This window comes from Triturus cristatus, chromosome 1_2 (assembly GCF_964204655.1).
Source record: "Triturus cristatus chromosome 1_2, aTriCri1.1, whole genome shotgun sequence".
In the NCBI taxonomy this organism is placed as follows: Eukaryota; Metazoa; Chordata; class Amphibia; order Caudata; family Salamandridae; genus Triturus; species Triturus cristatus.
In genome coordinates this window covers 120,693,284-120,714,596 of record NC_140580.1, presented here as the reverse complement: position 1 = coordinate 120,714,596, position 21,313 = coordinate 120,693,284, and the positions used below count along the sequence as shown (strand labels likewise).

At 48.1% G+C, this 21,313-nt stretch overlaps 1 pseudogene across 1 annotated transcript in view; it reads right to left on the bottom strand.

Moving 5' to 3' along the window:
- LOC146866933 (lysine-specific demethylase 5B-like) overlaps nucleotides 1–21,313 on the bottom strand; it is a 623,554-nt pseudogene that overhangs the window by 282,414 nt on the left and 319,827 nt on the right. Inside the window, exons 8-9 of the transcript XR_014966711.1 lie at nucleotides 20,110–20,271; nucleotides 6,165–6,650 (exon numbers count right to left, since the gene is read on the bottom strand). The product of XR_014966711.1 is annotated as a lysine-specific demethylase 5B-like (transcript). The remainder of the gene's footprint in view (nucleotides 1–6,164; nucleotides 6,651–20,109; nucleotides 20,272–21,313) is intronic.

Here is a 21,313-nt window from a genome sequence, read left to right as displayed (position 1 = left end):
ACCTGCTCTTCGGTGAGCTCCCTGTGCTGGATCTTGGTGACCAGCACTGACTCTGAAAAATACTTACAACTGTACTTACCAGTAACCTAATTTTCTCCCATAGGAAATCATTGACTGTTTTTCTGTGAAATTTCTTCTAAGTGTCAATTTCTGCAAACTTTAAATATTCCTTAAAAATCGTATAATATCTGAAAACGTAATTACTTACCTGTTTTGGATAAAGGTCCCAGTACTGAGTCTAGGCACCCAGTACTGGATTACAAAAGTAACGAGAACAGACTATACCTACAACTTGAATTTTCTGCCAAAGGGAATCATTGACTGTTTTCTAGGAAATATTTTCTAAGTGTCAACTTTTAAAATAGCAAAATATTGTCTAAAAATCATCACAGTAATTAAGTCGACTTTTATCACTTGATTCCAAGTATTGACCCAGGGCTGAATCTAGGATCCAGTCCTGGAATTCCAAAAGTAATCCTAAAAGTAATCTGTGGCAAATAACATGAAACTTCCATTGAACTCAATGCATTATTGTGTTTAGAATTGTGTTGCCTATTGCAACCACTTGTAACTTTCTACAAAAGTCAATTGCATATTGCAAAAGTATTTAGATGAAACATCTCATTCTGAGAAAGTATATTTTAATGCCTATTGTTGGTTCTAAAATAAAACAAGCATATATTTTTTATATATAAACCATTGGCCTAGAGTTCAGGTATTGAGTGTGTGAGACCATTTGCTGGCTGAGTGTGCACAGCAAATGCTTTACACTGTCCTCTGATACTGCCTTACTGCTCGACCAAGCTACAACTTTAGAGAGTAAGGTTATATCCAACTTTAGCCTCTGCCAAACCTCTGGGGACTGTGGACTCGGTACACCCTGTACCTATTAAGGAACAGTATATACAGAGCCACTTTCTCACACCTTACAGATGTCAGCTAGCGGAATATTTCCTAAGAAAGCCATAGTAGCCCCTATTTTGCAGGTGGAATGCGCTCTAGGGGGGTAGTGTCAAGGTTCATTTCGCTTTCAGATAACATATTTGGATACATTTCATGATCCATCTTGGAATGCCTGATTTAGAAATGGGATTGGCTTTGTGTGGTGGCGAAAAAGCAACTAAGAGCTGTTTTGTCTCACGAAAATCTTTTGTTCTTTCCACATAATATAGTAGAGCTCTTCTAACATCTAATGTGTGTATCGCTCATTCTGCTACAGAATAAGGTTGAGGAAAGAACAAGGGTAATTCAACTGATTGATGTGAAAAGTAGAAACTACTTTAGGAAGAAATTTGGGATTGGTCTTTGTGAAGTTGAAAGAAAGGCTCTTGTATAGTTAGTGCCTGGAGTTCGCCAACTCTCCTTAAGGAAGTGATTGCAATAAGAAAGGCATCTTTCCATAAGAGAAATTGTAGTTAACACTTGTGCATTGGTTTAAAAGTGGACCCATTAGCCTCGTAAGGACTATGCTTAAATTCCATACTGGTGCAGGTGGAGCTCTTGGTGCTAGTACTCTTTTTAGTCATTTCATAAAGGCTTTAATCACTGGTACTCTGAATAGAGATAAGTGTTGTCTGTTTTGTAAGTATGCAGCCACTGCTGCTAAATGCAATCGAATGGATGTTTAGGCTAATCCAGATTGCTGTAAGTGTAAGAGATAACAGATGAGGTTTTGCACTTAAGCATCAAGGGGATTAATATTGTTATTGTTAAAGTATATAACAAATTGTTTCCACTTTGCTACATAACATGCCCTATTAGTAGGTCCCCTAGCATCCTTTGGATATTCATACAGTCTGGTGGTAATTGTAAATAACCAAACTCTATGATTTCAGTAGACAAATCGCTAGGTTGGGTTCCTTGGGATTTGGATGCATGATTTCTCCATGGCTCTGAGTGAGGAGACTGGAGTTAAGATGCAGCTTTTGGTGTGGAACTACTGAGATCTCTAGCAGGGTGGAGAACCAAGGTTGACGTGCCTATGTGGGAGCTATGAGTATGAGGGATGATTGTCTGAGCTTCCGAACTACAAACTGTGAGAAAGTGCCCTCTTTCTGCATGGTTGCCCCCACTTTTTGCGGAATTGCTGATGTGCTTTGACTGAGTGTGCCCTGGGCTCCTGCTAATCAGGTACCCAGGGCCTATGTTTTTTCCCTAAAACTGCATTGAAGCCTAAACCCAATTGGCATCTCTGGCCACAGGTCAGCCCCTGGTAAATGGTACTACAGGTACCCAGGGCACTGAGACCAGATAAGGGCTGCAGCACTCATTGTGCCACCCTGAGAGGACCTGTACCATTACACTCACACACTACCTTTGCAGGCTGATTGTTTTGGTGCAGAACAAAGTCTAGAGTTGACATGCCACACACATCTGTGTACCATGCCTACAACCCACTGCCCTGGCATAGGTCAGTCATCCCTCTAGCTGGATGCACTATACCAATGGTGAGGGTACAGGTGCATGAGCCCTGTACCCCTACAGTGTCTAAGTCCATTCTTAGACATTGTAAGTGCAGTGTTGCCATCAAGAGTATATGGTGCTGGGAGTTTGTCATAACGAACTCCACAGCACTAATGGCTACACTGAAAACTGAGACGTTTGGTATCAAACTTCTCAGTACATTAAACCCACACTGATGCCAGAGTGGGATTTAATGAAAAATGCACACAAAGGGCATCTTAGAGATGCCCCCTGAAAACTAACCTACCACTAGTGCCCAGGCTGCGTGGCTGCTTTCACCTGCCACCACCAGACATGTTTCTGGACCCCTGGGTTGAGAGCCTGCTGCTCTCCGGGGCCTGAAACAATGCACATCCTGGGACGAGGTGCCAAGCCTCCACCCCTAGGATGGGCAGGGTTCACGTAGCGGGAAGCTTCAAAGGCTTGCCGCCTTTGTGAGCTTTCTGAGGCCACTTGCTGCTCTCAGCAACCGCTCCCCACTGGTTCTGACCCCCACTTTGGGCGGGAGAACCGGCGGGAAAAACAAGTAAGGAAGAGAGGTGTGCCCACCTCTGCCAACTCCACCCCTCAGGAGGGGGAAGCGAGGTAAAGCAGAACTCTCAGTCCAAGCCATCTTGAAGATGAGAGGACTCCGCCAACCAGGGACAGGCTCATGCCCCCCTCCCACTGGTGGGTGGCATACTAGGGGGTGTACCCACTCCAGGGAAGGGACCCAATGGTCCTACCTTTTACCTACCTGTAATGCCCCATAATTTAGTATTTAGGGGCATCCTCATACAAGAAGAAACTAGAAGAAGGACCGAACAGCCGTGCAGCAGCGAACAAGAGGAAGACACCCACGGATTTGGCCCCAGCCCTACTGGCCTGGCTCCACCTCAAACATGCTCCTGCGAAATCCCGGTGTGACTTGCAGCCAGCAACCTCGAAAACCCCAGAGGACCTGCCTGCCTTCTACCTCAAAGACTTTATTGCCAGTGAACACTGGATTTGTTCATCTGCAACATCTGGCCTTGGCTGGAAACCGCGAATCCGCACCACTCTGCACCCGCCGTCCACGGGCCGAGCTCAAGTGGGCAAACACCACGAGGAGGTCCCACGGCGATCCTGACCCGAGATTTGGCGACCACTGACCTGCCTCAAGCCTCCAGCCGACGCCTGCAGCCTAAATCCCAACTGCGACAGAAGCTGGTAAGAAGATCCAACCTCAAAACGTACCCCTGAACCCGACGCCCCACGGTCTTGTGTGCCCAAATCAACAGTGCCTAACCAACCCCTAACTTTCCAACTTACCTCTCGAAGTGTTGGTCACACCCAGAAGACCTTCGTCCCCAAGCCTGCAGTGTCTTTGCAAACCGGAGGTTCCCCATTGAAAACAGGGTGCCAGACGTCAAAACAGCACCCTGCACCCGGCCGCCCTAGTGCCGCTGAGGGTGCACCTTTGCTGCTAATTTGTTTCCCCATTTGCCCTGAGCTAAAGTCTAGGAGCTTTGTTGCCACAACTAAGAGGCCTGCTTGCCAGCAGCCACCAACCGTAGGCCCCTTATCTTCCATTGGATAACATTGGGACTCTGCACTCGGCCACCTTAGTGCCACTGAGGGTGTAATGAGAGTGCTTCCTTGACCCTGGGGGACCCCTGAGTCTACCCCAGAACCTCGACTCCCACTACCAAATACTTACCTCAAAACCGATAACACTATTTTCCTTCATAGGATAACATTGACTGTTTTTTGTGAACGTTTTTAAGTGTGGAGTTTGACAAACTAAAGGAATTCTCTAAAAATTGTTCTGTTTAACAAAAACTATTTTTCTTACCTATTTTCAGGAAATCTCCCAGAGTAGTATCTAGGCATACTACTCTGTGTAAGCCTAGTAATCTCAAAAGTTACTTACCTGCTATTTTACTAAAAAGCCTATTCAAGTCTATGTATTGCATTTACAAAGTATTGCATTTCTCTACATCCATACTGTAAATCAAACCAAAGTGCATATACAATTATCATTCAAACTGTATTTCAATTGCATTACTACTGTAAAGTATGTATTGCTTACCTGTGCCAGGCTTGCTTGGTTCTAGAAAATAAAATAACTAAAAGAATATTTTTATACGAAAACAATTGGTCTGAAGTTCAGTCTGAATGTGTGAAATTCATTTGCAGACTAGGTGTGTACAACAAATGCTTAACACTGTCCTCTGATACTGCCTTACTGCTCGAGCACACTCCCACAAATAGAGAGTGAGGTGCTATCTAACTTTACCTCTGCCTACCTTTGGGGTTCCACAGTACTTTTGGTCACACAAGTGATTCACAAGCTCCGGGTTGGTCTCCAAGTTTTTGTCTGCCTTGTTCATGTACTCATGTCATTCTGGACCAAAGGCCAGGTACATAGTCCACTTTGTCTTGCTTGGGATGTTTGAGGGGTCTCTCTCAAGCTTCTTTCACCCAACACAAGGGACCTCCGGCGGGTTGTCCAAAGAGTAGCTGACCTCAAAGTTGTCTTCTTGATGGTCAGGTGAGAGGAATAAATTACAGACTGAGTGTTGGTAGATATGGGGGTATTTTGAGTGGCAATTCAGACAAAAATAGAACACAGTATGTTCCATCAACATCTCATTTTTGGGCAGAACAGAATGTTCGGAAAGAGACCCAATTCGATGTTGCCCAGAGGCCGCTAAGGCAAAGCTAAATTCGACACAAGGGATTGTTTCAGAGCTCAAAATGGAAGAAAATCTACATGATCGAGAAAATATTGTCGTTTAGATGAACTAACGATGAACCAAAGGGAACCCAAGATTATCTCGAACCGGAGCACGAGAGAATACATCCGAACCCGTTGGGTGAAAAAACAATTTAACAAGGGAGTCGATGTACATGCGTAGTCTCACCGAGAGGCGGAGTCGAACATCCTCGTGACTCAAAATCATTCTCCGAAGAATAACTTGGAATCATCCGAGCCCAAAACTAGAGTGCAGACTTACACACAGCATGTGTATCTACAGCCACACATGCCTCAAACAGAATGTGTTGCATGTCTCTAAAGACGTCAAGCGGTTTTAAAAGAGGGAAAAACACCTAAATAGTTCACGCTCAGTGCTCAAGAATCCAGTCAGCAGCAGCTGAAAAGACGGCAAAAAATGTATTAAAATGAACTGGCTTATCTGCCATCTAAAGGACATGATAGGAAACTGGTGGTATGCTTTTCCTTATCAATGCAGCAGTAGTTTTCCAAGCCTTTCAGGCGTTAGCCTATTGCTATCTTGTAGCACATTTCTTTTTTTTTTTAAACCACTTTCTAGTGGCTGTTATTTCTAGTGACTATTTTTCTGCATTTAAAATTGTTTTCTTTTTTTAAAGTAATTGGCCAATATAGCCTTTTACATGCAGTTTTAAATTTTAAAATAAAAGCTAATGATACATTTGTATAACTTTTTTACCATGTGGGGGCCATACTATTCTGTTCATTTAACTAATGATGAAGATCCCATGGAGGAGAACTTTGGGTTTCGAAGTAGAATGCCATCTGCCAAAAGCCCTTTAACGACTTGCCTGGTGTAGTAAGTTATATACAAATGCAATAGAACATGCAAGTGGGCTTTAGTGCACACTTAGATCCGATTACTGCTCCTTACCATAGGAGCTATAGAAACTAAAGAAACTGGACAGGTGACACTGATTAAAATGCAAACAAGGACTGTTCTTACCTTGTTCGTCTCTGGGAGCTGCCCAGCTGTAGCTTGCCATCTGTTGTACAACTGTCCTGTGCCACATCTGTCCAGTGACAGTGCAATGTTCCCTGAAGTCAGCATGTGTTGTGCTCTGTGCTGCCAGTTCACAGTGCGCTCGATCATGAAGCGCAGAGCATCCCCCTCAGGGAGTCGCACACGGATGCGCTGCAGGGAAGCGAGCAAAGGCAGAATCTTTTCTAAAGGTGGCTTCTGCGATCTATGACACTGAGGACAAAGCCATACTCTCTGTCCCTGGTGCATACTGGGCAAGGTAACACAATGCGTGTGGAATGAGCCCCTGCAGAGTTCACATTGTATCATAGGAGAAGCTGGAGCTTCTTGACAAATGCACACTCGCCAATCCAAGTCCTCCTCACTGGACAGCAACTTCTGTTCATTTAGTGTTCCTAGAGCATGTAAGGCTTCCATCTCCCTGAGACGAGCTTCTCCCAAGGTGGCCATCTGAGAATTAGAAAAAACAATGCATTAAATAGTAAACTTGCACATACAACATGTAAATCCGCTATAGAAAATGTAAATCAAATGCAAAAAGTATAAAGTGTCTACTTGTCTGCTTCCTATGAGGGCACCACAAGTCTAAGTCTCTGCAATTAGACAACACAATAATGATCCCTCTAGCACAAACTGAGGAGCATGCACGCACCACACATACGCATTCTAGTGTCAACTCACTAGGGCAATGCAACAAAATTGGAACTTTGCACCGTGAAGCATAAACAGTAGCCACCCACTTTGGTGTCTTCTCATGAAATTCAATTGCTTAAAGACGCAAATATCTATTTTGCAAGTGTGTGTGGATCCAGTTTTATCTCAGACTCTACTATGCAGGCGTTTCTTCGCGTCATTAGGCAGGATTTAGTGGACGGTAGCCTCTGTGACTGCTGTAGTTTAAAACTGTTCTAGGACCAAACGAACAAGCTACTTACCTTCGGTAACGCTTTTTCTGGTGGATACAGTATCTGCCTGTTGTGAGAAAGTGCCATCTTTCTTGCATGGTGTGCCCCCACTTTTTGCTGAATTGCTGAATGTACTTTGACAGAGTGTGCCCTGGACTCCTGCCAATCAGGTGCCCAGGGCCTATGTTCCTTCCCTAAAACGGCAAACACTGGCCACATGTCAGCCCCTGGTAAATGGTACCGTAGGTACCCAGGGCCTTGCGACCAGGGAAGGCCTCTAAGGGCTGCAGCACTTATTGTGCCACCCTTAGAGGCCCTGTACTCTAACACAAACACACTGCCCTTGCAGGCTGAGTGTCTGGGTACAAGACAAAACAGCGATTCGACATGGCACACATCCCTGTGCGCTATGCCCACAACCTACACTGCCCTGGCATACATCAGCCAACCCTCTAGCTAGGTGCCCTATGCCAGTGGTGTGGGCACAGGAGCATGAGCCCTGTGCCACTACAGTACCCAGGTCCATTCCTGGGCACTGTAAGTGCAGTGCTGCCATTTAAGAGTATACAGTGCTGAGAGCTCGTCAAACACGAACTCCACAGCACCATGATGGCAACACTGGAGACTGAGAAGTTTTGTATCAAACTTCTCAGCACATTAAACCCGCACTGATGCCAGTGTGGGATTTAAAGCGTTACAACAAATAAATGATGGACGGAATGCTGACAATGCAGACATTCTCCCCCAGTCAAGAGATCTGGGTTAAATCCATTGTTCTTTTGCCCACTACGCCACCCCAGTTTAGACATGGCCATATGCAAATCAGTCTTGACCCTGTGCCTCATGGGAACAGTCCAGCCCAAACTGCCAAGCCATGTCTTCCCTGGGCTGGAATCAAGCATCCTAGGACCGGTTTCTGGCTATCAGCCGTCATCAGCCAGGATAGCTTGACTCCAGTGGCGTAGTGAGCACGGGTCCCACGTCTGGGAATACCCATCCCACTTAGGGCGAAAAGCGTTACAACAAACAAATGATGGACGGAATGCTGACAATGCAGACATTCTCCCCCAGTCAAGAGATCTGGGTTAAATCCATCGTTCTTTTGCCCACTACGCCACCCCAGTTTAGACATGGCCATATGCAAATCAGTCTTGACCCTGTGCCTCATGGGAACAGTCCAGCCCGAACTGCCAAGCCATGTCTTCCCTGGACTGGAATCAAGCATCCTAGGACCGGTTTCTGGCTATCAGCCGTCATCAGCCAGGATAGCTTGACTCCAGTGGCGTAGTGAGCACGGGTCCCACGTCTGGGAATACCCATCCCACTTAGGGCGAAAAGCGTTACAACAAACAAATGATGGACGGAATGCTGACAATGCAGACATTCTCCCCCAGTCAAGAGATCTGGGTTAAATCCCTCGTTCTTTTGCCCACTACGCCACCCCAGTTTAGACATGGCCATATGCAAATCAGTCTTGACCCTGTGCCTCATGGGGACAGTCCAGCCCGAACTGCCAAGCCATGTCTTCCCTGGACTGGAATCAAGCATCCTAGGACCGGTTTCTGGCTATCAGCCGTCATCAGCCAGGATAGCTTGACTCCAGTGGCGTAGTGAGCACGGGTCCCACGTCTGGGAATACCCATCCCACTTAGGGCGAAAAGCGTTACAACAAACAAATGATGGACGGAATGCTGACAATGCAGACATTCTCCCCCAGTCAAGAGATCTGGGTTAAATCCATCGTTCTTTTGCCCACTACGCCACCCCAGTTTAGACATGGCCATATGCAAATCAGTCTTGACCCTGTGCCTCATGGGAACAGTCCAGCCCGAACTGCCAAGCCATGTCTTCCCTGGACTGGAATCAAGCATCCTAGGACCGGTTTCTGGCTATCAGCCGTCATCAGCCAGGATAGCTTGACTCCAGTGGCGTAGTGAGCACGGGTCCCACGTCTGGGAATACCCATCCCACTTAGGGCGAAAAGCGTTACAACAAACAAATGATGGACGGAATGCTGACAATGCAGACATTCTGGGATTTAATGCACAAAGCACTACAGAGGGCATCTTAGAGATGCCCCCTGAAACCTAACCTGCAATCCACGTCTTGTCTGAGAGGCTGCCTAGGCTGCCACACAGCAGACATGTTGCTGGACCCCTGGGTGGAGAGCTCCCGCTCTCCTGGGCCTGCAACAATGCACATCCTGGGCGAGGTGCTAGGTCTCCTCCCCCAGGATGGGCAAGGGGAAAGCTTCAAAGGCATGTCGCCTTTATAAGCTTCTCCAGGCCACTTGCTTTACTCAGTAACTGGCCCCCACTGGTTCTGACCCCCACTCTGGCGGGAAGACTGGCCGGAAACCCCAAGTAAGCACAGGGGATGTGCCAGCCTCTGCCAACCCCACCCCTCAGGTGGGGGAGGCGAGGTGAAGCACATCTCCGGGCTCTCTCCATCTTGAAGATGGGAAACCCTGCCCAATCAGGACTAGGCTACTGCCCCCCTCCCACAGGATAGGGGGTGTACCCACCCCAGGGCAGGGACCCATTGGTCACTGCCCTTTACCTACCTGTAACGCCCCTTAATCTAGTATTTAGGGGCACCCTGAACCTTTCTTCCTTAGATTCCAGATTCCGAAAAAGCAAAGAAGAACAAGAAGAAAGAAGACCTGCGGTGCAGATGCTAAGAAGAGGAAGACACCAACTTTGGCCCCAGCCCTACTGGCCTGTCAACCCTCGAACCTGCTCCCGCTAAATCCCAGCCTGTGCCGGAGAGGACAAAGACCCCGAGGACATCCCCCCGGCGACTGTGATGCTCCTGACGACGCCTGCAGCCTCAGAACCAGGGACCCCACCCAACTACCATCAACAGAGGGTAAGATTTCCTGACATCAAATGGAACCCCTGCACCCAGCGCCCTGGGGCCCCCTGTGCCCGACTCCTGGGTACCTACCTATCCTCCAACTACCAAACTTACCTCTCGAAGCGGTGGTGGCACCCGAAGAATCTTTGTCCCCGAGCTTGCAGCCTTTGTTCGTCCTTGAGCTTTCTCATTGAAATCCATTGAGCGCCCAAAGGCTCAAAAGCACCCTGCACCCAGCCGCCCGAGTGGCCCTGGCAGTGCAACTTCTACTCCTACCTACTTCCCCATTCGCCCTGAGCAAGTGACCAGGAGCCCAGCTCCCACAGCCGCGTGGCCTGCTCGTCAGCAGCCACCAACCAAGGCCCCCCCTGCCTCCCATAGGATACCATTGGGCCTAACTCACTCTGCACCCAGCCGCCCCAGTGCCGCTGAGGGTGTAACAACTGTACCAACCTGACCCTGGGAGACCCCCGAGTCTGTGCCCAGAACCTCAACTCTGCCAGTCGAGTACTTACCCATAAGCCGATAACTCACTTTTCTTCAATAGGGTAACATTGACTAGTTTCTTCTGAAATTTCTTCTGTGTGTGGAGTTTCTAAAACTTAAAAACTTCACCTAAAATCAAATGAGTAACAAAAACGGAAATACTCACCTGCTATTAGGAGAGATCCCAGTGCTGGATCTTGGTGCCCAGCACTGACCATGAAAAGTACTCACAATCGTACTTACCACTAACCCAATTTTCTTCCATAGGAAATCATTGACTGTTTTTCTGTGAAATTTCTTCTAAATGTCGATTTTTGCAAACTACAAATATTCTTTAAAAATACCAACTGTGAAAACGTAATTACTTACCTGTTTTAGATAGAGGTCCCAGTACTCAGCCGAGGAGCCCAGCCCTGAATTACAAAAGTAACGAGAACATACTTTACCTGTAACTTGAATTTTCTTCCATAGGGAACCATTGACTGTTTTTCTATGAAATTTCTTCTAAGTGTCGATTTTGCAAACTTATAAATATTCCTTAAAAATCGCCTGTGTAACTTAAACGCAGTTTCTCAACTGCTTACAGGTGATACACTAGTGCTGGATCTAGGATCCAATACTGACCTAGAAAAAGTAACCATAACCCCACTTACCTGTTAAGTGAATATCCTTCCATAGGATAACATTGGTAATTTGATTAGCAAAAGTTTTTAAGTGTCAACTATTAAAATAGCAAAATATTGCTTAAAAATTACAACAGTAACTAAAACGAATTTACTCACTTGTTTCCAAGAACTGTCCCAGGACTGAATCTAGGATCCAGTCCTGGAGTTAGAAAAGTAATCCTGAAAGTAATCAATTGCAAATAACTTAAAATTCACATTGAGCTCAATGTATTATTGTGTTTGAAATTGTGTTGCCTATTGCAACCAAACTAACTATAATCTGCAAAATTCAATTGCCTATTGCAAAGAATTTAACTAAAGCATCTCATTCTGAGAAAGTATATTTTGATACCTATTGTTGGTTCTAAAATAAAAACAACCATTTCTTTTTCATATAAACCATTGGCCTAGAGTTCAGTTATTGAGTGTGTGAGACCATTTGCTGGCTGAGTGTGTACAACAAATGCTTTACACTGTCCTCTGATACTGCCTTACTGCTCGACCAAGCTACCACTTTAGAGAGTAAGGTTATATCTAACTTTAACCTCTGCCAAACCTCTGGAGACTGTGGACTCTGTACACACTGTACCTATTTGGGAACAGTATATACAGAGCCACTTTCTCACAGAGCCCGCATATGCCATCTGGCATGTTGCACCAGTAGGATGCAGGAGGCCATCAGGCCCAGGAGCCGGAGGGTCATCCTGACTGAAACCCGGGATAGAGGCTGAAAGATCGGAATCAGAGCCTGAATATCCCGGACTCGTTGTTCGGGAGGATAAACCCGAAACTGCGTCGAATCCAGAACTGCTCCGATGAAGGGGAGCTCCTGAGAGGGTCTCAGGTGTGACTTTGGCACGTTGATGGAGAACCCCAGCAAATGCAGGAGGTCGGCCGTAGTCTGGAGGTGGGAGACGACTGTCTGGGGCGAACCGGCCTTCAACAACCAGTCGTCGAGGTAGGGGAAGACTGACACCCCTGACCTGCGCAGATGAGCTGCGACCACCGCCATCACTTTGGTGAACACCCGAGGGGTGCTGGTAAGGCCGAAGGGGAGCACAGCAAATTGAAAATGCTCGTGGCCTACCGTGAACCGCAGGTAACGCCGGTGGGCTGGCAGGACGGGTATGTGAAAATATGCATCCTGCAAGTCCAACGCTATCATCCAGTCTCCAGGGTCGAGGGCAGCCAAGACCTGAGCCAGAGGCAACATCTTGTACTTCTCCTTCCAGAGGAAGCGATTGACGTTCCTGAGGTCCAAGATGGGGCGCAGGCCCCCTTTGTCCTTCTTGGGGACCAGAAAGTAGTGGGAACAACAACGTCGCCAAGGCTGGAGAGTCGCCAAGTGTTCCCCTGACATGCGGTGGGACTGAGGTGGCATGGCTGGAGGGGTGGACTGAAAGGGAAGGGAGTAACCCTTGCAGATGATCTGCAACACTGTAAGAAAGTGGGTTTCTGTTGCAGTAACCCCCCCCCTTTTTTGCCTAATAGCTGATGCACTTTTCCTTGTTGTGCCATGGGCTCCTGCCTATCAGGTGCCCAGGGCCTGTGTTCCTTCCCTAAACAACTGTCTAACAGCCAAAACCCAAATTGGCAAACCCTGGCCACATGTCAGCCCCTGGTAAATGGTACCCTAGGTACCCAGGGCCTTGTGACCAGGGAAGGCCTCTAAGGGCTGCAGCACTCATTGTCCCACCCTTAGAGGCCCTGTACCCTAACACACACACACTGCTCTTGCAGGCTGGGTGTCTGGATACAAGACAAAACAGAGAGTCGACATAGCACACATCCCTGTGTGCCATGCCCACAACCTACACTGCCCTGGCATACATCAGCCACCCCTCTAGCTGGGTGCCCTATGCCAGTGGTGTGGGCACAGAGGCAGGAGCCCTGTGCCCCTACAGTACCCAGGTCCATTCCTGGGTCCTGTAAGTGCAGTGCTGCCAGCTAAGAGTATATGGTGCTGGGAGCTTGTCAAACACGAACTCCACAGCACCATAATGGCAGCTCTGAAGACTGAGAAGTTTGGTATCAAACTGCTCAGCACATTAAATCCACACTGATGCCAGTGTGTGATTTAATGTACAAAACACCACAGAGGGCATCTTAGAGAGGCCCCCTGAAACCTAAACCTACAATCCACGTCTGTTCTGAGGCTGCCTAGGCTGCCACACAGCAGACATGTTTCTGGACCCCTGGGTAGGAGTGCCCCTGCTCTCCTAGGTCTGCAACAATGAACATCCTGGGCAAGGTGCTAAATCTCCTCCCCCAGGATAGGCAGGGGGAAGCTTCAAAGGCATGCCGCCTCTGTGAGCTTCCCCAGGCCACTGCAACCCCCCACTCTGGCAGGAAGCTTGGCCGGAAACCCCAAATAAGGACAGGGGATGTGCCAGCCTGCCAACCCCACCCCTCAGGTGGGGGAGGCGAGGTGAAGCACATCTCCGGGCTCTCTCCATCTTGAAGATGGGAAGCCCTGCCCAATCAGGACTAGGCTACTGCCCCCCTCCCACAGGATAGGGGGTGTACCCACCCCAGGGCAGGGACCCATTGGTCCCTGACCTTCACCTACCTGTAACGCCCCTAAATCTAGTATTTAGGGGCACCCTGAACCTTCCTTCCCCAGATTCCAGATTCCAAACTACAAAGAAGAGCAAGAAGAAAGAAGACCTGCCCTGCAGCTGCTAAAAAGAGGAAGACACCAACTGCTTTGGCCCCAGCCCTACCGGCCTGTCGACCCTCGAACCTGCTCCTGCTCCTGCTCCAACCCGGCACCTCTTGTGGCCAGCAACCTCACAAACCCCGGAGGACCTGGCTACCTCTTGGCTCTAAGCCCCTGGGACTCCCATGAGTAGAGGCTCTACTCAAAACCTATCTCTAATCCCTGGCAGCAGGCCGGCACCGCGAACCCAGCACACTCTGCACCAGCCAAGCCTGGCCAGTGCCGGAGTGAACAAAGACTCTGAGGACGACCCCACGGCGACTGTGACCCCGAGTCCGGCACGCAAGGACCTCCCTCGACACTCCTGAAGTAGCCTGCAGTCTCAGAACAAGGTGCCCCCCCAACCGCGATCAACAGAGGGTAAGATTTCCCGACACCAAAAGGCACCCCTGCACGCGGCGCCTCACGGCCCGTGTGCCCAATCCCGGGGTACCTACCTATCCTCCAACTACCCAACTTACCTCTCGAAGTGGTGGTGGCACCTGAAGAGTCCTCGTCCCCGAGCTTGCAGTCTTTTTCTAAACCGGAGATTTCCCATTGAAATCAATTGAGCGCCCGAAGGCTCAAAAGCACTCTGCACCCAGAGTGGCCCTGGCAGTGAAAACTCTACACCTACCTACTTCCCCACTTGCCCTGAGTAAGTGACCAGGAGCCCAGCTCCCACAGCCGCGTGGCTTGCCCGTCAGCAGCCACCAACCAAGGCCCCCCTATCCCTCATAGGATAACATTGGGCCTAACTCTCTCTGCACCCGGCCGCCCTAGAGCCAATGAGGGTGAACCAACTGTACCTACTTACCCTTAAACCGCAAACTCTATTTAACTCATAGGGTAACATTGACTGGCTTTTCCTGAAATTTCTTCTAAGTGTGGACTTTTCAAATCTTAAAAAATTCACCAAAAATCAGCCGAGTAACGAAAACACTCACCTGCTCTTAGGTGAGCTCCCAGAGCTGGATCTTGGTGCCCAGCACTGACTCTGAAAAAGACTTCCAACTGTACTTAGCCTTAACTCAATTTTCTTCCGTAGGAAACCATTGACTGTTTTTCTGTGAAATAATTGACTGTTTTTCTGTGAAATTTCTTCTAAGTGTCGATTTCTGCAATCTTTAAATATTCCTCAAAAATCGTATAATATCTGAAAACGTAATTACTTACCCGTTTTGGATAAAGGTCCCAGTACTGAGTCTAGGCACCCAGTACTGGAATACAAAAGTAACAAGAACATACTGTACCTGTAACCTGAGTTTTCTTCCATAGGGAATCATTGACGGTTTTCTTTGAAATATTTTCTAAGTGTCAACTTTTAAAATCGCTAAATATTGTTTAAAAATCATTACAGTAATTAAGTCGACTTTCATCACTTGATTCGGAGTACTGACCCAGGACTGAACCTAGGATCCAGTCCTGGAATTCCAAAAGTAATCCTTAAAGTAATCTGTGTCAAATAACATGAAACTTCCATTGAACTCAATGTATTATTGTGTTTAAAATAGTGTTGCCTATTGCAACCGCTTGTAACTGTTTACAAAAGTCAATTACATCTTGCAAAAGTATTTATATAAAGCATCTCATTCTGAGAAAGTATATTTTAATTCCAATTGTTAGTTCTAAAATAAAACAAGCATATATTTTGTATATATAAACCATTGGCCTAGAGTTCAGTTATTGAGTGTGTGAGACCATTTGCTGACTGAGTGTGTACAACAAATGCTTTACACTGTCCTCTGATACTGCCTTACTGCTCGACCAAGCTACCACTTTAGAGAGTAAGGTTATATCTAACTTTAGCCTCTGTCAAACCCTTGGGGACTGTGGACTCTGTACACCCTGTACCTATTTGGGAACAGCATATACAGAGACACTTTCTCACAAACACCCACTTGTCCGATGGCGGATCCTGACACTCACTGACATGGGGTACTCCACAAAGCTCGGATTAGGAAGGTTTGGAGGTAGAAGCAGCGGGGGCGGAGGTGGACTGGCACCCACGCTGATTTCCAGACTCACCTCTGCAGAAGCGGCGTCCGCGGCCGCGCTGCGACTGGTCTGCACAGGCTTGCTGAAGGAACGCGCCTGGGCGCCCCTGCCACGAAAGGAACGAAAACCAGGAGTGGCTGGGCTTTTCGTAGAAAGACCTAAGGACTTGGCCATAGCCTACGAGTCCTTAAAACGCTCCAGCGCACTGTCGGACTTATCGCCAAACAGGCAGATGCCATCAAAGGGCATGTCCATGAGTGAGCTTTGTACATCTGGCGAGAACCCGGTAGATCTCAACCAGGCGTGGCGACGAAGCGCCACAGTCATAGCAACGGCTCTACCCAATGAGTCCGTGGTGTCCAAACCACACCGAATGGTGAACCTAGCCGCATCCTTACCCTCGGCAACAGCTTGAGACAGCACAGCTTGGGCCTCTTCAGGACACTGAAGCAACACCTGTGCAACGGCATCCCACACCGCGTGAGAATAGCGGCCCAAGAGGCATGCGGCGTTCATTGACTGCAGCCCTAAGCTGGCCGAAGGGAACAACCGCTTGCCGAACTGCTCCAGCTTCTTAAGAGTCCTTATCCGGCGGAGCCGTGGGAAAGGCGCTCTGGGACGTCGAAGCTTGGATGACCAAGCTCTCGGTCGTAGGATGAGTGGCCAGAAACTCATGGGAGTCCCAGGGAATCAGAGTTCAAAGGTAGCCAGGTCCTCCGGGGTTTCTGAGGTTGCTGGCCACAAGAGATGCCGCGCTGGAGCAGGAGCAGGTTCGAGGGTCGACAGGCCGGTAGGGCTGGGGCCAAAGCAGTTGGTGTCTTCCTCTTTTTAGCAGCTGCAGGGCAGGTCTTTGTTCTTCTTGCTCATCTTGTAGTTTCGAATCTGGGATCTGGGGAAGGAAGGTTCAGGGTGCCCCTAAATACTAGATTTAGGGGCATTACAGGTAGGTGAAGGCCAGGGACCAATGGGTCCTTGTCCTGGGGTGGGTACACGCCCTATCCTGCCTCTCTCCTGTGGGAGGGGGGCAGTAGCCTAATCCTAATAGGGTAGGGCCTCCCATCTTCAAGATGGCGAGAGCCCGGAGATGTGCTTCACCTCGCCTCCCCCACCTGAGGGGTGGGGTGGGCAGGCTGGCACATCCCCTGTCCTTGTATGGGGTTTCCGGCCAAGCTTTCCGCCAGAGTGGGGGTTGCAGTGGCCTGGGGAAACTCCTAGAGGCGGCAGGCCTTTGAAGCTTCCCTTTGCTCATCCTGGGGAAGGAGATTTATCACCTCACCCAGGATGTGCATTGTTGCAGGCCCGGGAGAGCAGGGGCTCTCCCACCCAGGGGTCCAGCAACGTGTCTGCTGTGTGGCAGCCTGGGCAGCCTCAGAGCAGACGTGGATTGTAGGTTAGTTGTAAGGGGGCATCTGTAAGATGCCCTCTGGGGTGCTCGGTACATTAAATCCCACACTGGCATCAGTGTGGGTTTAATGTGCTGAGAAGTTTGATACCAAACTTCCCAGTCTTCAGTGTTGCCATTATGGTGCTGTGGAGCTCGTGTTTGATGAGCTCTCAGCACCATGTACTCTTAAATGGCAGCACTGCACTTACAGTGCCCTGGAATGGACCTGGGTACTGTAGGGGCACAGGGCTCCTGCTCCTGTGCCCACACCATGGGCATAAGGCACCCAGCCAGAGGGGTGGCTGACATATGCCTTGGCAGTGTAGGTAATGGGCATGGCACACAGAGATGTGTGCCATGTCGACTCTTCATTTTTGTCCTGCACCCAGACACTCAGCCTGCAAAGGCAGTGTGTGTGTGTAAGGGTACAGGGCCTCTAAGGGTGGCACAATGAGTGCTGCAGCCCTTAGGGGCCTTCCCTGGTCACAAGGCCCTGGGTACCTAGGGTACCATTTACCAGGGGCTGACATGTGGCCAGGGTTTGCCAATTTGGAGTGTGTGTGTTTTAAGGAAGGAACATAGGCCCTGGGCACCTGATTGGCGGGAGTCCAGGGTACACTCAGTCAAAGTACATTCAGCAATTTAGCAAAAAGTGGGGGCATACCATGCAAGAAAGATGGCACTTTCTCACACTACACACTGCGGTGGCGGAGGTGGCAGCAAGGGACCTTGTGGTGCCGTGGCCGGAGCCAGCGGTGCAGGATCAAGCGGCGCCGGGGCCAGATCCACCGGCGCCGACGGCCCAACAGGATCCGGACACGGGTCCATGGGGCCCGAGGGCGCGCCGGCGGGAGCCCGAGGCCTAAACAGGCGGTCCAAGGTGGCAATAAATTCTTGCACCTGAGCGGGAGTCGCTGACGGACCAGGGTAAGGTGGGTAGGCCGCGGGACTCCCAGGCTCCGAAGGAGACACAGGGGCAGAACCCCCTGTCCCCCTCGTCCGCATACGGGGATCAATAGGGGGACATCGGAGAGCGACAACGCTTCTTCGTCTCTTACCCGAATCCGAGGGTGAAGACTTGCAGCCCGAGGAGTGATGATGGTGGCCCCGCGAGCGTTCCCTGGAGCGGCCCCTAGACCGCGAACGGCATGGGGACGAGTGCCGGACTTCAAACAGCTTCCGGCGCCGCTCCCTCAAGGCCTTCCGGGCCATGGCCAAACAGTCCATGCAGGCCTGGAAGTCGTCATCGCTCTCCAGGCAGTAGAGAGACATTGCGGGGGTCCGCCACAGACATATTGCACCGGCAGGCCCTACAAGACTTTAAACCAGGCATCCCTATGACACCAACTCAAACTTACAGGAGACAAAAAGTGTCAAAAAGATAGTCAAAAAGCGACTAAGGTACGTTCTCTAACTGGATCTGCGCTTACTGGCGCGGAAAAAGGAAGAACTGACGTCAGCGCACATGGGTGGCACCTAAGTAGTCTCCGTGACGTCATCTCGGCGCATACGACGCCAGCAACGGACGCGGAGCCGCACAACGCCACCTACTGACGCGCAGGGGTACTACTAACGAAAAAACTTTCCGGATCCAGTTTGACGCCTGGGGTAGTCTAAGGTAAGGAATCTATCACTAACGTGTCTCTTTCAGATGAAGAAGTTACTCCAACAGACTTTCCTACATTTCATTCTCTGAGATAGCAAAGGTGTGAAAGAGGGGTGGGTTTCGCTTTAATCATAAGAGGTCTGGCCAAAATTATAAATGGCAGACTTTAGGGTGGACCCATGGAGCCCAAGGAGAAAGAGCATAGCCAAACCTCTCTGGAACACTCTCGAAAAGATAGGACTCAGTACACTGAGTTGAATCAGCCATTCAGTGTTGGAAACAGCGGTTGTGAGGGACAACGAGTTGAGACCACTTACAATCATTATCGAGTTGCCAATATTAAGTAAAGTGCTCACTCACATGTCAGACAGTTGATAGAATTTAAGACGACACAAAGACAAAGACTGCAGTTAAAGAACCCCGCTCTTGTCTCGACCTGCCTTCATTTGAATCTTGGGAAAGTAGTATCTTCCTAAAGCATTAAATCTCATCTAGGAATTCCTCTTGCTGTGAAGATAACATTTCATAGAGATGGGGAAAAGTAAAGTCCCAGAAATAGAATCAGTGTGACGTCATGAGAAAGCCAGGCAACTCCACCTGACACTCATCTTTTGACTGTGGTCCTAAAAGAAATTGGGGCAAGTCTTGTTCCACACCTGTGGCCTTCTGTCCAAACAAAGGAATGGTCCCTGAAGCTTAAAGATATTTCAAACTCCAGAGATGGGGGTTTAAAAAGCCAGCAAGAACAATTTTTTTTAAACCACTTGACTAGGGCCCATTGTCTGTTTCAAAGACGCCAAAGATGAATTAACTATTAAATACTAGGGGCTATGTTTTAAACACACAACCAGGGCACTAATGCCGTAAATCCTTTTCTCCAAAAATGCAATACATTAATTTAGTTTTGGGTTATAATAATCTAGGATTGTCTTTCTTTCATGGAAATTAGTTTGGAAATTGTACTGCGTGAATGTTTTTTAGTACTTGTGTTCATACACCATATGCGCTTTCTCTGAGGAAAGTCATGCTGCTTGTGCCAAGCTACAAAGGGTAAGATTTGAAAGCCTTATTTTTAAGCAGTAACTTCATTTTAGAAATTGGGAGCTCAGCCATAGCAAACAAGACTAAAGAATCTCAGCCCCATACTTTCACAATCGATTATCCTACAAGTTTCTTTTCCAAAACAAAGCAATAACAAACTTTATTAAAAGTCTTCTGGAAATATTTGCCAATGGGCTCGCCTAAGGCTTGCAAGACTAGGGGGCTTCAAAAAAAAAAAAATTATGTTGCAGCGCAGAATAGAATACATACAGCTGCTGCAGTGTCCTTGCTTTCAGATAGCGCACTTTCTAAATCAGCCAGGCTCTCCAACTTGGCAAATACTTTCTTTCCACTCAGTCCTGGTGGTTCCTTCAGTTTCTTCTGTTTCCTTTTAAGTGCCACAACGCCAACATCACATCTGGGGCAAAGCACCTACGTGACAAAGCAAATAACAGAAAGTTCTTCAGTGAAGGTACAGCTCAAAATTATATTTAGTTTGTATAATATAATACAATACAATAAAATACAGAATACAAGAACAAAATACTGTTATAATGCCATCCACTGGTTAAGGTTAATTTTTCCATGTGTCTGAAACTATCTTTTGAGAAGTGTGTAATGTCATTTGAAAGTTTATTTATTGGTTTCCTAGAAGAAACCAGGTAGCTCAGATGAATGGAGTTAATTATTACTGTGTTAAAAGAAAATGTGAGCAAACCCCTTGAGAAAAACACAAGCAATGAATAATAAGCCACACATCTTTTGAACTCGTATCGGATCGTTATCCAAATGATTACGAAGCTCCATCGGCTTATAATGAGTTAAACGACAAAAACTGTAAAGACAAGTGAGCATCATATCCAGCATACTCTGGAACCACTAATCATAAACGTCTCCTGGGGACCTGTACATGGAAGATGGTCTCTATGATAACCGGGCAGGTCTCAACTGCCCTCAGAATCCTTTGCCTAGGCTGGTTAATATGTAGTTCCAAAGTTAACTGCACTTCTCAAGGAGAGCTGTAGATTAGTTTTCACCTAGGTGATGGAGAAAGAGTGCGTTACTTACCTGTAACTGCAGTTATCCAGTATTGGTATCTTTCATAGATTCACATGCCTGAATCATTCCCCGTCGTCGGGATGGGAGTCCCCAGTACATAAATAAAGTAATGTCCCATTAGACATATATAGTAATAGGCCAAGGGTCTCACATTAGTAACAACTCCATGTCCTTTTGTAAAAAGGACCAAACTCTAGAGAAGAGCCAATCAGCTATCACCACCCTCTGGAACCCACCTGGAAAGAGCTCTAGTCCCTCAGATTTTCGGAAGCACAGTGCTAAGAAGGTGTATCACTGAGAGAACTAGGTGAGCCCTTTCAGGGGAGGCGGGTGGGTTGCATGTGAATCTATGAAAGATACCAATACTGGAAAACTGCAGTTACAGGTAAGTAACGCATTCCTTATCCAGTATTAG